Here is a 15,632-nt window from a genome sequence, read left to right as displayed (position 1 = left end):
CAACAGGTCTCCATTTGCGTTATATGTGCGTGCGAACAGGAGGTCATGTGTTTTTGCCACGTTGTTATGACAGTATATAGGGCTATACTTTACGTTATGCTATGTTTTGCTGTCTGTGTTTACATATGTTTACTCTGTCTCATTTGCCTTGGTAAAATTGCATGTTAAGAAAAAAGGCAGACTTTCAGTGATCTCATTGAAACATTTGAAACCACAGAACTACCATTATTTAATCACTGAACGTCATTTTAATGTTCAAGTGTTTACAGCATGGGTTTGAGTTAAGGAAAACAACCTTATTGTGCAAATATATTAGTACTTATTGTGTGATGTGATGCAACATTCTTTTTTTCTAATTAGGAATTACGTTTAGTTCTGGATGGTATTTCATGTAAAAAAAAAGTTTTAGTGTTGATACAGTTTAACTGTGTATTTTAAATTACCGTGGCATTCTTACTCACTTATTTCACCAATTTAAACTTGTAAATGAAAAACAGCATATCATTGATTCTAAAATATGTTTTTAAAGAAATAAACATGGATCATCATGACCTGCAGATGTTTGCTCATTTTGCCCTAAATATAACCTATATATATATATATATATATATAACCTCCTCTTTGTAAAGAAATATATGATTGTTAATTTATATGTATAAAACGAACATCATTTTAGAAAATTGTTTCTTATAATTAGAATTATTTTTTAATAAAAAATAAAATACCACATATCTTTCTTTGTAATAGGTAGATAGATGAGATTAAAAAAAAATTTAGAACATAATTTTAAAATTTCAAAATTGTGCTGCCTGGTGATAGGTCAAGTAGAGATCGTGAAGATATACAGGCAGGGAAACAGAGAGAGAGAGAGAGAGAGAGAGAGAGAGAGAGAGTGTGTGTGTGTGTGTGTGTGTGTGTGTGTGTGTGTGTGTGTGTGTGTGTGTGTGTGTGTGTGACTGACATCTGAGGCGCAACAGTTCATTATGTAGTTAAAGCTGCAGATCAAGTGGTATTGGTGGTGGTGTGACTATGCATTCATTGTGAAGCAGCTTTTGTTACATCAGGTAAAGAATAAACAGGCCATAGAAAATTGAGCTTGGCTACTTTCCCATCGTCAACCATTAAATTAAGTCGGTTTATTAAATCTGAGGCAACAAAAAAAAAAAAAGCTAACAGGGCAGAACTTACAAAGGGCAGCCCAATCCCTTTGACGCAAATACTCTTGCAGTTATGGACCAACATGTGTAAGCAGTGACAGTGTCGAATTTAGAGTTGAACTGTGGGATTAACTTAATTGAAGCTAGCAAGACTTTCCAAGCTTGTTTTAATTGAGCAAATGACCAAAACTCTAAAATTATACTAGTAGTCTGGTGGTCTGGTGAGTGATATAAAATAAAATCTTACTTTTCTAAAATTTTAATTTTTGCAGTCCACCTGCTGTCCCATAATACTGTGATGTTCTGTTGGGAAAGCTGCTACTTTCTGGCTTGCTAATCAGTTGGCTGCGTCACTAACAAGTCTAATCAGCACATAGTGCTGCAGTAGCCTCCATATGTGCTAACCGTGTGTATCTTGGTCAAACATGACATCTGTTTGGCTTGTCTTGCTTTGACTTATGTCAAGCTGTGGCTAATCCCTCCTGTTGCTCTGTGTCTGCATGGTGAAGAGGAGACTGCAGGGATGCTTTGTGCTCAAGCTGAGGCCTTTGATGTCTCATGCCCCCTGTCCTTAAAACAATTTTTTTTTGTTGCTTGATTTTAGTCTCCTTATTTAAAGGAGAATTCCGACTGATTTTTACCTGAATCTTGATCGCTAGATGTCTCAGAGTAGTAGTACTGGCTACTTCAAGTTTTTGTCGCAAAGGCATGACCTCCGTGATCGACTCTTCTGAGCTTTCGGTGAAGCGACCGATGGAAGGTATGACAGTACAAACTTTGAATTTAAATGGTTTCTTCACAATGTCTGAGTTGAAAACGCATCTTGTTGTCACGTAAGGGCCCTGTTCATGTTGCACAGAAATTTCAATTGCATTTTGTGTCTGTTAAGAGGCACAAAGGCACTCTTTAGAACACGCCCCCACAACTGGCATTTTAGCTAACTGGGAGCTCTGGCCATTAGTTGCAGCAACTCCAGTTTGCTAGCACCGATTTTGGCCGTTTTTTTCCCTATTGACGGTACTCGGAGACATCTAGCGATCAAGATTCAGGTAAAAATCGGCCAGAATTCTCCTTTAAACGGTCACTCTGCTAGTTTTCTTGGCTTGCCTCAATCAAAAAGAACCAATTTGCATAACATAACAAAACTTCCATCATGCCCATTCATTTCATATCTATAAACATTTTTGGGGGTCGGGGGGTACATGTCTGGGTTCCTCAGGATAGGAACAGAGTTGTGGTTCTGGTTTTAAACACACTGTAACTGCCACAGGAAGAACAGAGAGGGCTTCAGAGAATGTAGACTCTCCTGTCAGTGAAATAAGGCCAAGCAGTGCAGATCGCCAGCAGGGCTTGTTCCCCCCTGTCAGTGAAGAGAGGAGACCATGAACAGCATAAATACAGCATTTCCTCCTCCTCCTCATGGTTTTCATTCTGAGCAGCACTCTCTTTCCACTCTGTGCATCTCCTCCCAGATCTTACACAGACAAAAACACACACAGAAATATACCCATACTCCCAATTAGGCAGGACAGTGTGTCCACTTATAGACAACCTCTTTAAAATGACAAGAAACACAGTCCAATCACACATTGACATGGTTAAACAAGCAATAATATGTCATATGACATAATTTTGCTAGAGTGTACTTCAGCACAAAAGCACGCAGGACAAAATAATTACAGTGACCTTACAGATGCAATCAAGAGTTCAGCGTCCTCAAGCAGTTCTCTTCTCTTTTTTTCCGCAGGACCATCTTAAGCGCTTGTGTTTTCTGCTTGTACTACTAAACAAACAAAGACAAGCAGAGCTGGAACAATGATTAGAGAAATCAACAAATCCTCGACAGGACATGAGCGCATGGGCCTCTAGGCCAGATCAGGTTCTTTGGAAAGGGTGAGTCAATGAGGTTAAAGGACGAAGGGTGAATGTGAGCGGGAGTGGGGGAACCAGAGGTGTGAACTCAGAGCCGACAGAGAACCCTCTCTCAATTTAGTTTACCATATCCGTCATGGGAACATCACTTCTATTTTCTTTTCATTACAGGACCAATCTCTTCACAATCCTTCCAAACAGCAGTGGAATAACAGCTTATTTGTTCTGTGTGGCCTTGGTGGAGGGCGGAGTGATTGTAGTCTGTATGGTGATCCGCAGTGCTCGTTGAAGGTGGAAACAATCTTTTTACAATGTTCAGATTTAACTAGTTTATTTGCAACATGCACATGATGCTGTAAATAACCAAGTAAAAACTATTAAAAAAAAAGTTAAGTAAGAATTAAATAACTATAGAGAAAAAAGCAATGACTGTGATTTTAAAGAAGAAAAATTTAAAATAAACAAGCAGCAATGCCGTGTTGTGTTTGTTTTCCGCACAGCTTCAAAACTCCCAAAGAACAAAATGGGACAGTCATTTGTGTCCAGTTTGAAAACATGAGCAGATGTTTCCCTGTCTCGGTTTATTTGGCCAGACAGGTGAGTGATGCATAATGCCACAGCTTGGCACACCCGTGCATGGCTCAGCTCCGTCTCTGCCTAATTGTCCTTCCCACACATAGCCTGGTTCCGATCAGATCTGACACAGGGTGCGCAGCAGAAACACAGAATCGCTCTGTGTATGTTTGAAACACTTTAGGGTCTGTTTAGAGTTTCCCCAAGGACTAGTTTAAGATGTGTTTAACTGTACAGATGGTGGGGTGGGTACTAGCATATCAAAAGAAGACAAAGACGGCAAGATATCGGTTACAAGACAATTGGCGCCACTAGAGGAGTCTGTGAAGTTGTCAAGGTAACATTAATTTGGCAAATGTGATGACAGGCTTTAATACTGTATCTAAATTCCATCGAACCGAGTAAGTTGTCAAATTATTTTGTCGATCAAAATCCTCTGGAAATTTGTCCAACCTCCAAAACTCTCCAAGGATAAAGATCCACTGAAGTAAAGTAAAGGGGAGAGCCAGTCGAATCTGTATAGATATATCTCTTCGTAATCAAAAGCTAGTTTCCTCCAGCTAGTGTGGTCTGAGAAAGACAATAAACCAATGCAGTGTTAGAGGGAAAAAGAACAATGGTTAAGTATGGCTATGTGCTAAGATCTTCTTCAAGAGCTCTGTTTGCTGAAATGTGTATGTTACATCTCTGCTAGGAGTCCTTGAAATACTTTCCTGCCACAATAGCATGTGTGAAAAAGGAGAACATGAAGCGCTCATTTTGAAAATCACGTTAACACCAGAGTGGAACTGGAAAATGTCTGTTTTGAAAAATAAATCCAGGATTTATCTTATGAGCGAATCAAAGGGATGTTTTGAACATTATGTTGGCAATTATTTTCTGCAGACTGTGGTGCTATCCAGCTATTCAACATGTTTTTTTTCAAACATCCAGACACTCTGTAGCCCCTTTTTTGTCTGGGCTTAGCTTTTAATGTAACTGCAATCAACCACAACAAGATTTTTGAGGCCCAGCGTTCATCCCTCAGAAATCCCACCAAACGTGAGTAGTATTGGAATTCCGGAGCACCATGCCAACCGTGAAGCCTCCCTGCCTCTCACGAGCACTGCACGGAGGGGCAATTTTCCTCCGGCTGAACTTCCCAAAGCTGCCTCACCTGGAACCAATCTGTAACACAATCGAAGGGTCCTGACTTGAAAGCCCATTTCTTCCCTTTGATAGTCTCTTCTTGGTAGCCTGCACGGCGCTGGAAACAGGCTTTTTGTAATCTGCAAATACAAAAGAGCCAGGGATTGAGATGAGTATCCACCCATCAAAGTGTATTATGCAAATAATCGAAAAACAAAACTCAGATACTCTTAGTTTTTTTCTGTATTTTTTTCTGGGATGAGGGGGAAGTTGGGCTGGCATTTGGAAATTTTAAGTGTTGTTGTCATCCGCTCTTTTCCTCTGGATCATGCTTTGTCATATTTTCCTTTTCATTTTCATATAACAACTTTTCAGATAATAAGACACAGTGTGGACGTTGGGATTTGTAATGTGGGGGTGATTCTGTGCTTTCAGGGTTGCCATGGGTGCATGTGTGTGCGCATAGACTACAACTATAACATCTGATTGATTTCATTTTGTAAAAAAAAAAAAAAAATTGTTTCTCCCTACCTTTATCCACCCATCACTCTCTGCCATCTGTGCAGTCTGACTGGCAAGTGCGCTTAGTGCACTTCTTATTTTTTCTGTTTTGTGGCGGGTGGCAACCAGTGTTAAGGTGCATTACTGCCACCATAGTCTATATCCTTGACGTTTCACTTCCGGGATTGCTCCAGTGCCGCAGGAAATTCAACCGAATGCATGTATTTTCGCCGATGTCCGTTTCCTTCCACTTTCTTTGTGTTGGAATTTTAAACTCCGGTGGATTTATGAGGACTATGGTTAACTGCTCCTCAGATCTCTGCATGGTACATTGAGACAGCTAGCTGATCTGTCCAATCTGAGTTTTCTCTCGCACAACTATTTTACAGCGGCTCTGTGCAGAGCTTAGCGCCGCACATGACGATTGTGATTGGTTGGTAAAGAAATGCCAATAAACCAGAGCACGTTTTTCTCCCATCCCGGAATGCTATGTGGACTAGCCAGACCCTCCTCCGCTCCGCAGCGTGTGGATGGTCTGGCAAAGCGAGACTACTGCCACCTAGACTGAGGTCGCTGATCTGCTAGATAGCGTTTATGGGAAATTGACAGATGTTCTAATGTTCTGGCATCACCTCATTTAGGACTATGTTCTCTACTGCTATGAAGAAAACGTTATTTAGTCATTGTTTGAATTATTAAAAGAGAAAGCTGTAAAAATATATGTACATTGTTGAAGATGTGCTAAGTTTAGAGCTACCTGATGATGACAGAAGAGTGCAGGCCCATTTGCCGGGCTCAATTTAACCCCTGGACGTATGCCCTGTAAGTGCTTGTCATTGCTAACCATTAAGCCCTCACAGCTCTTCCAATAGGCAAGGAGAGCAATTAAACTTTAATAGCTGTTCATTTAGGACTCCTGGGAAATTCTGTCTTGAGTCAACATGCCAAACCTTATTCCCTTCCTTCACTTCTTCTTCTGTAAGTTAAAGCTCCCACAAGCAAAGCTGTATCATAGGCCTCGCTTATGTAGTACTGTAGGTAGTGTCCTGAAGTCGAGGAAAACACTTAAGAAAACACAAAAGATGTTCAACAAATGCAAACTACTCTTTTATACAATATGCACAGTAGATGCACCAGAATCCACTTATTTCCAAAAGTAGTTATTTTTGTGCACAATCCTTTGAATAGGTTATTTACTTGCTCATACATGTGATTTCAATTGACGTGATTAGCTGCAATTGAATCAGCAGCAGAGGAGCAGAGTGTGTGGATGTAAAGCATGAAATGAAAAGGACATTTGTTCAGTGAGCCCGCCATCTAAACAGTCACTGTCCCTCACACAGTCAGTAAGTCACAAGCTGATTTCGACACTCGTCCAACAGTCTGCCCTTTGCTGCTTTGCCCAGAGTCCAACCAAACACTCCTTTGTTCATTCTACATAATCAACTTATCATGTCTTCCCTTCATGTTCTTTATTCTCACATACAAAGCTTTTTTCATTCAGTCCATCTGTCATTTTGTTACATGTCCAAAGGATAGACTTAAAAAATATTTAGGACATTAGCTTGAACCTTGAACCATCTCTCTGTGTGTCAATTTAGGTTTAATTTGACATGACAATTCTGTAAAAAAATACGGGAATAACAAAGTCAATTTCTAAATTACATAGATGCAACAATACAATTGACCTTTTTCACAGCACTCATTTTTGCAATCATGTAAACTCTGTACAGTGCCGAGCAGGAGTTGGATCTTTGGGCTTTTTTTTTTTTATTGAGAGACTGGGCAAACCACCGAGCCACCATGCTGCTTATATTCTAGTGTTACAAGGTCAGGAGTTAGACTGCCAATATAGGAAAAATACCCTTAAGAAAGTATTTAATAATGGTAATCAGTGCAGTAGAAAATCCTTAAAATGTATGTTTCAAAAATAACCATAGCCTATTTAGGGGACAATTATCTAGTGACATTCGCTCTTTCTGAATTGGAACAGCACATATTAGTCAACCTTTTGCATTGCCCCGGCACACTGCATATTTGCACTTGTGAAATATGTCAATATTTCTTTCTTTTTTAAATATATTTACAATATGTTTTGATTATGAACTGTTTACTTTCTAATCCTTATTCACACTCTTTCATCATACTCTTTAAGAGCACACCTTGAATTGCTGTGTAGTTTTGTTTTACATCACTGCCACTAAGCATTCAGCACTGTTTCCTATTCCAACAGCTGGCACTTATCCTCTACTTTGTTATTTTTATGTTCGTAATCCCTCACAGTGACCTGTTTTAAGGTTATTACATTTTGACTTCATTGTCTTGGCTACATAAAGTGACACAACTTCATGAGTGTCATAAAGTTAAGCTTGATGATAAAACTGTTTCATTTTAAGATTCTGCCAGAGCATATAATCTCCATTACTCAGTACTGTGTATGTTTGTTTTTTCCCTCAGGCACTTCAGACTCCCTCGTTTATCTTCTCCTTCCTCTGCCCTCTCAGACTCGTCACCTCTGTCTTTCAGGCAGCGGATGTCATATTATACTAAAACAAATCGATTTGTCTTGCTTTTTCCTACGCCTCCAATTTGATCTGATCAATTCAGTTCAGTTGTTCAGTCTTATTTTCTGTATTTCCAAATGCATGACTGTTTGTAAATATTGGGTGATGCATATGAAGGTTGATTTTTTGTGTGGAAATCAGTAAGAAAACAATCCACATAAACATACTGTAAAAACTGAAAGGTCTCAGGTGGCAGACAGACCGCTTTAATACACCTGGTGAAAAAGTAAGACAGTGGATCTCAGTGTTTGTGTGAAAAGACTCAGGTCAGAGTGATCCAAGGTTCTGCTCTCTACTTGTAAGATCAGACTCCTTCATGTTTGACTTGCATGACCCCAGCCTCAGAAAACAACACATGCAGCTTTAATTGGAATCACTTGGTCACCCTGAAGCAGGATGAACAGGGCATTGTTGCCAGCATGGCAGCTCCCAGAACCTGACATACGTATCTCCACAGAGGTGGCTGCACAACAGAAACCATACACATGTAGCATGCTTACAAAAGTCCTAACCTGCTACTAGTACTTCTACTGCTAATAATAATAGTAGTACTAATAAAGGTTACAGCAAAATGTACAGTATAAATGTTGATTCTGTTTGTATTAATTTACTACTAATACTAATTTGTATCACATTAATATAATACTTTCTGTTTAATCTGTTTTAAAAGTAATATTTAAAGTAGTTGCCCTAATTTGGCCTCTGATCTGAAATATGTTACTGATTTATTTTATGAAGAGATTTTTTTTAGAATAACAGGAGGAAAACTAAAACAATGAAGAAAACAGTATGACTTATATTGTTGTTGATGAATTAGAATACCAATTAAGCAATGTTTTTCAATGAGTCATAGTATTACGAAGGCCAGGACAAGCAATGCAAGACTTCTACAAAAGAACACAATGACACAGATTTCCATGACATAACTCCACAGAGGCATGTTTTTAATTTACAAACACTTGTTGCTAATTACCAATTGGACTTTTATTTTGAAATGTTTTTCTACTGAACTGTTGCATAGTCACAGAAGTAGCACATGCAACAGTATTTTTAAACACAATTCAAAGGTTGTTTTTTTTTATCAATATTGGATGTTGCACATATTTAATTACACATTACTAACTTATTACAAAAATAATAAATGTCAGGTGTGTGATTAATTAGGTAGGCTACAGAGAGTTAGAAGAATGACATGGAAAATATGATAAAATACACCGCATTAGTCTGTTTGTTGAGACTGCAGAGCATGTACACACGGTGAACACAATAACATGTTCATATCCCTTTTTACAAAGATGCTGTGGAAGATAATAAGCTACCCAATGCTTCTGTAATCTCTCCTTCTGTGCGAATATTTCATTTCAACACACAATGAAGATACGAAAAATGTGTTATTGACAAATACAATCAACTTTATTAATTACTTATAAGTTGTCCGTACTGATCAGCACCTGGTGCTCAAGCAAGACTGTTAAGGTTATTAAGAGGCATGTGTAAGATACAACTGCACAGAGCCACCTGTGCAATCTAATGCAACCCAATTCAACAGCACTGGAATAAATCATGCCTTTATGAAGATTGTAATCCTCAATTTTGTTGACACTGAGGTGTTGATTTAACTTTGCAGTTAGTGCTTGGGTTGTATTGGACTGCATTATATTCAGATGCATTTTTTTTTCTCTCCCACTAATGCATGCACATGTAGGATGTAGATAATAAACTGGTAGTGTACCATTGTGATCACGAGGAACAAACAAAGCCAAACTCGGAACTCTTTTTCAAATCACTAGGCACTGTCCTTTGTTTATCTTTAATTTCTTTTTCTGATAGTTTCATGTGCCATATAACACAATCACAAATACAGCGATATGGTGCAGAAAAAAGCCAATGAAGATGTACAGGCTGTGATGTATAAAATATCTGTTTTTGACATCTTTCTTATGTGAATAAATTAACATGAGCAAAGGCCTTAGGACTGAATTTTATGAACACAGAAACCATTCATTCTTGTGTGATTCCTTAAATTTTCTTAATTGAATAAATGACCATCTGAAGAAAGGGGCATCTGCGTCTGTGCGAATAACAAATTAGAGGAAGAACATGACTCTGATTAAGATCCTGTTTGAAAGGTCCTTTTTTTCTCGCAGCGTCCAGGACATTCCAAGATATTAGACCAGTGAGTGAGCTCTCTGTTTTCTCCTGGTGCTGACCTTTGCTTAAAGGGTCACTTTGTTTCAGTGCTGGTCATCGATGCTGTTTCACGGCTCAGCGTCTCTGTAGCTCAGCAATGCATGATCACCAATCCTCGTTATAGACTCTTGTTATAGACAGTTATGGATCAGCCAATAGGGCTCAAGATTAACGTCAAAACCTGGAAACATGAACACCAGCATTTAATAAATATTAGCTTCTTAAGTTTAGTTTGATATTTGCCCTGTTTCTAAGTAATTAGGTTACTGGAAATGTAAACAGTTACATCATTATTTAGCCTATGTATTTATTGTTTGTTTGTTCTTTCTTGTGACAGAGCTGATACTCTCTTATTAGATGTATTTATTAGTAGGATAACTAGTAATAGTAGTAACTAGTAAATACAAAATACAAAATACATTCACAAATACATACATCACTCCCAAGCCTGATTGCTCCAACAACAACTGATCCCCCCCTCCCCCATATACACACAAGTAAAAACACAGTAAATTTGCATACATCCCAAATATGCTGCTATTTTAGTAGATGCACAAACAGGAGCCAACTCATAAAATAGGTTAATTGTAAATAATTAAAGACATATGCCTTAAACAAAACAAATGAAGTAATTGATCTAAGTGAAGTGGGCAATTTTAAATATTTGTGTTGGACAATGACAAAAAGTTTGTACAACTTAAAAACTTGAGTGTCCACACACACACACACACACACACACACACACACACACACACACACACACACACACACACACACTTTAATATTTTTTTTTAGTTAGTTATCAGCAACTAGTAGAGCACACAAAAAACATAAATCTAAAGAATTTAGTGCTGCAGTCCAGTGCTTCCTATCAAATGATTGCTTTCTCTGTAACATGATAGAAGGTGAAGATGAAACATTTTTATTAGACAGCATTAGCTCCTTGACTCAAAGTACTGTATAGAGGGTTTTCACTGACGTTACGTTCTGGGCGGTAACCTAGATGCGCGGCCATATTGGAGGCACTCGGTGTAAACAACTGAATGGCGTAATGGAGTATTGTGCACTTTGGATACTTTAATACTTTATGTCTAAACAACAGAAAAGCTCATCAAAACGCGTCCAAGATGCAAAGGCATGGAAGGACTTGAACCACAAAAAAAGGCGCGATATTTTGAGAAATTACAGTTTAGCCTACTGGTGGTGCAGATCCCTACAAGTTGGCTCCCTCTTCTTGGATCCATGGCGACCTGGTGATTCTTCCTTCAGTTGCATATCCCGATATAGTCAACTACATGGTTTTCTCGCCGAGCCCATACACAGCGGAAGACCTTAAATCCTACAAAGGTTTGGAGGCTTATAACCAGATGGTGTGTGGATGGGTGAGGGAGACGCAGTACCAAGTCATTAACGACCAATATGTTGTGAAGGCCAAAGTAAGTAATGCAATAACGTCTTTAATCAACCTAACCTTAACTGTATGATATCATTGTGATACTCAAGGTGTAGCCAAGTGACTCTCAATAGTTTTTTTTTCATTTCAAAGAACGAACAAGACAGAGTTTTCCCTCGTAGATCCTGGTTGAGCTTTGCCAACCACAAGTGCCTCCTTTCCTCTGATAACTTCTGGCATTCCTCTCCCTGGTTTTTAATAACTTTTAGAAGGCGATAATATTCCAAATGTTTTTCTCGGTCTGACCTATTGGTACAACCTAAAACACGGCAATAATTAACTATTTTCCTTAACGCCGTTCGGCATCTACTTCAGTGCCTGTGCTTTGTTGTGATGCGGAGTACCTCCAACATGGCGACTTCGGGTCTGATGATGCGTCTGATGACGCGCCGTAAAAACCCTCTATACTGAGATATAAGCCTCAACCACTTGCTGCTATAGAGTAATATACCTTCGGGTATATGTTCTTCCATGGTTTATCAGACTAATTCTTCCCACAATGAACAATGGCTTTTCAATCAGGAGAGACATCATTTAAGAGTGAAATAAGTTTACTGTCATGAACATGGTGCATGATAGGTTGATATGTTAGAGTTTTTGGTGATAAGACTTCATCGCATGTTAAATTATAAGGAGTAGAGAGGCCATGGAAATATGGGATACCCCCAAAATTTCCATTCAAGTACATGACAGCCTTTTGTGAGAGTCTGAGGAACAACAGCAAATGTATCCTGTGAATGACATTTCAGGAAATAGACTAACTGTAGTGTTACATGAGGTTTTAAGAGCTTATTCATCCACTCATATAGAGATTATTCCACAGATAGGGAGGGTTGATGACTACTTTTGACCTGTTGTCTGTCTACTGGAATCAAGCACTCTTTAAGCTCATGTAGTTGCCATGTAAAATGAATTCACCTTAATGCAACGCTGGTTCTGTGAGTTTGAATGTTTTCCTGTGTTAAAATGTAAAGCGCTGTCAATTTTCTCATGTCAGTGTACGTTAACTGTGTGAGGACCTGACCAACCACACAATGGTGTTTCCCTGACTTCCCAGCGCAGGGACTTCCACCCAGTGCATACAAGAAAAGGCTATGATCATAAAGGAACATTAATATATGAACATTACCTGGATTTCTTTCATCCTCTGTACTTAAAAATATTGCACATGACAAAATAACCAGATCGTCCTCACCCAGAAAACGACTGTATAGGTTGATTGTGCAAGCAGCTCATAACGACCCATATTTACGTTTGCTGTTAGGCGGCGACCTCTCATGGCTCTCAATTATCACTGATGCAAACGAGAAAGTGTGGTGACAAAGTATGAGACTCCCAAACAAACACAGACCAGGGTTCATGTCCCATGTAAAACCAAAAGTCAACTGTCACTTTTTGAAATTAACCGACTTTGACGGACCTGTCAAGTGACGTACATGAGGCAGTTACCTCCTCATTTTAGTAGTTTCACGTGACTTGTTTTAAGCCAGTCCCTTACTAAGTATTTTTGTTGCCTAAACGTAACTAATTCCGTTTCACAACGTTAACTACGTGTTTAAAACGGCGGGCGTTACATTAAATAGAACGGTCACAGGATTACCGCGGTCATGTGTTACAGTCACATGTTTAAAACGGCCACTATATAAATCGTTTTGGCAGGCATTGAAAAATCTGATGTAATTGATATAGGTGTATATTTTGTATGCTTTGGAATAATGTTCCCTTATGGCAGACTACTTTTTTCAATTAGTTAGCTCCTCAAATCTTTTTGAAAAGAAAAATTTAAGAAGAAAACTCAGTGAGGCTATTTCTTGACATCTGTGCACATGTTCAGCAGCAGCCCTGCCCTCTGACCTCTTCACTAAGCATCCCACATGCAGCCGTGGCCCTCTTCTCTTGAGTCTTGGTGATGTCCGGCGGCCCGAGTTCGTAGGTCACAGCGATGACAGCAAGCACCTTGCTGCGAGACTCCTATCTGCCCACCAAAATAAACACAGGAGGTTTCTGCTCCAGCCCTCCCACAACACCCCCTGTCCAGCTCTGACTGAGTCTCAGAGATTAAACGCTAAGGATGCAGAGGATCCAGCCTTCTCAAATAAAAATACTGTCAGGGTCAAAGGTCGAGCTTGGAGATCACAGTCAACTTTTATCTCAGCGACATTGTTCCAGAGAATGTGGCTTTACTCTGGTGGAGGGAGAGTCTGGGCTGTTTTTCTTTGCTTTTTTGAAGCGCTTTTCTCCACCGTCTGTTTGTCTTTCTCTTTTCTCTGCTCTCACATAAACAGCCAGTGAAAGAGTTAAATATGCACATCAACGCAAATGAAAAACACAGCAGTCCTCATCTGTCTTAGAAAACACCACATCAAAAACAACATGTCAGATGTCCCCTTTTGAAATGTTTTTATTCAACAAAATGTAATTTCACTGTATTTTACAATTAAATCCATAAGATAACCATCTATGCCAGAAAGCTAGAAACACAGTTGTGCCATGAAATAAACCAGTGGTTCCCAACCTGGGGTCCGGGCACCCCTCAGGGGGGCGGCAAAGATCACAGGGGGTGTGCAAGTCTTTATCTGGTTTGAGGTTGAGGTAAAAAAAGATATTTGCACATATATATATATATATATATATATATATATATATATATATATATATATACATGTGCAAATATTTATATATATATATATATATATATATATATATATATATATATATATATATATATATATATATATATATATATTAGGGCTGTCAAAATAACGCGTTTATTTCGATTAATTAATCTGAGAAAAAATAACTCGTTAAAAAATTAAGGCAGATTAATCCATTCCATATTGACGTTTGCATACAGACGAAAATCTGGTGCCACCGATATGTCTGCGCTTCTCTCTGATGCTCTGAAACAGACGTTACAGGAAACACAAACCCCGCTGCATGTGAGGCTAGTTAACACTATACTCAACAGCAGCTAACGTTAGCCTACCGCTAGCTAGTAGCTGGATTAAACACGGTTAAAATGCTGACAGCTAACGCTAAACGGTGTAAAGTTTGACTTTTACTGTAGAGGATTCAACACCGGTATGTAACAATCTGCAGCTGCCGTCGGAGAAACAACACAGACGGTGCGTTCAATGAAACTGGTAAACTACAGCCTCGTGGTGCATTTGAAGTTATTGTAAATGTCCTTTTCCTATCTGGTTGTTGTTTTTGTCGTTCAACAGCAATTTACTACTGAAATTAGTTATTGTTATTGTTATACATTATTATTAAATCATTTAATTTTGACCATATGGCCTTAGCAATAAACAAGCTGTTCTTTAATGTCCCCAACTGTTGTTTAGTACCCTTTTTTTTCTTTTCTTTTTTTACTTTCTTAAAAAGTATCGGTTCAGGCACCGTTAATTATGTATGCGATTAATTTCGATAAATTAATCACAGAGTATGTAATTAATTAGATTACATTTTTTATATAGCCCTACTATATATATATATATATATATATATATATATATATATATATATATATATATATATATATATATATATATTTGTTCTCGCTTAAAATTGTAGGCAGGCTTAGCTTTTCTAAGACATGAGTAGGGGGGGCACCAAGGAAAAAAGGTTGGGAACCACTGAAATAAACAAATACCCTTTATTAAACTGGCATGAAGTCAAAAAGTAAAAAAGCCTGGGCTGCTCTCTAAATATATATAATAATAATAATATATTATATTATAATATTTATTATAAAATAATATAATCTACTATGAAAAGGGCTGTCAAGTCTTTTTAATTGTGGCTAATTTATTTTACGAGTATTTCCATTTGGCAGTCCTGTACAAGAGAAAAATAGGAGGATTGCTGGAACACTGCAAAAAACACTTTGCTCCCCTCCCTGCATTCTATACTCCTTACATACTAATGTATGTTATGTATATATATATATATATATATATATATATATATATATATATATATATATGTATGTGTGTGTAATGCATATTGTGAATCACAAAAGGTAGCAACCCTGTCTCATACAAAATATGTATGATTTTAAAATATGATTTTCTTTGCAAAATACATTTTTGAGAAAACATTAGTGCTACTCAGATTACATTCACTGGTAATATTCAATCCATGATGTTTGACATATGTATGCTGCAACAAAGTCATAGGGGTGAGGTTGGGATG

Source organism: Sander vitreus, chromosome 1 (assembly GCF_031162955.1).
Source record: "Sander vitreus isolate 19-12246 chromosome 1, sanVit1, whole genome shotgun sequence".
Taxonomy (NCBI): domain Eukaryota; kingdom Metazoa; phylum Chordata; class Actinopteri; order Perciformes; family Percidae; genus Sander; species Sander vitreus.
The sequence above is the reverse complement of the archived record's forward strand: the minus strand, read 5'-3'. Positions refer to the sequence as shown.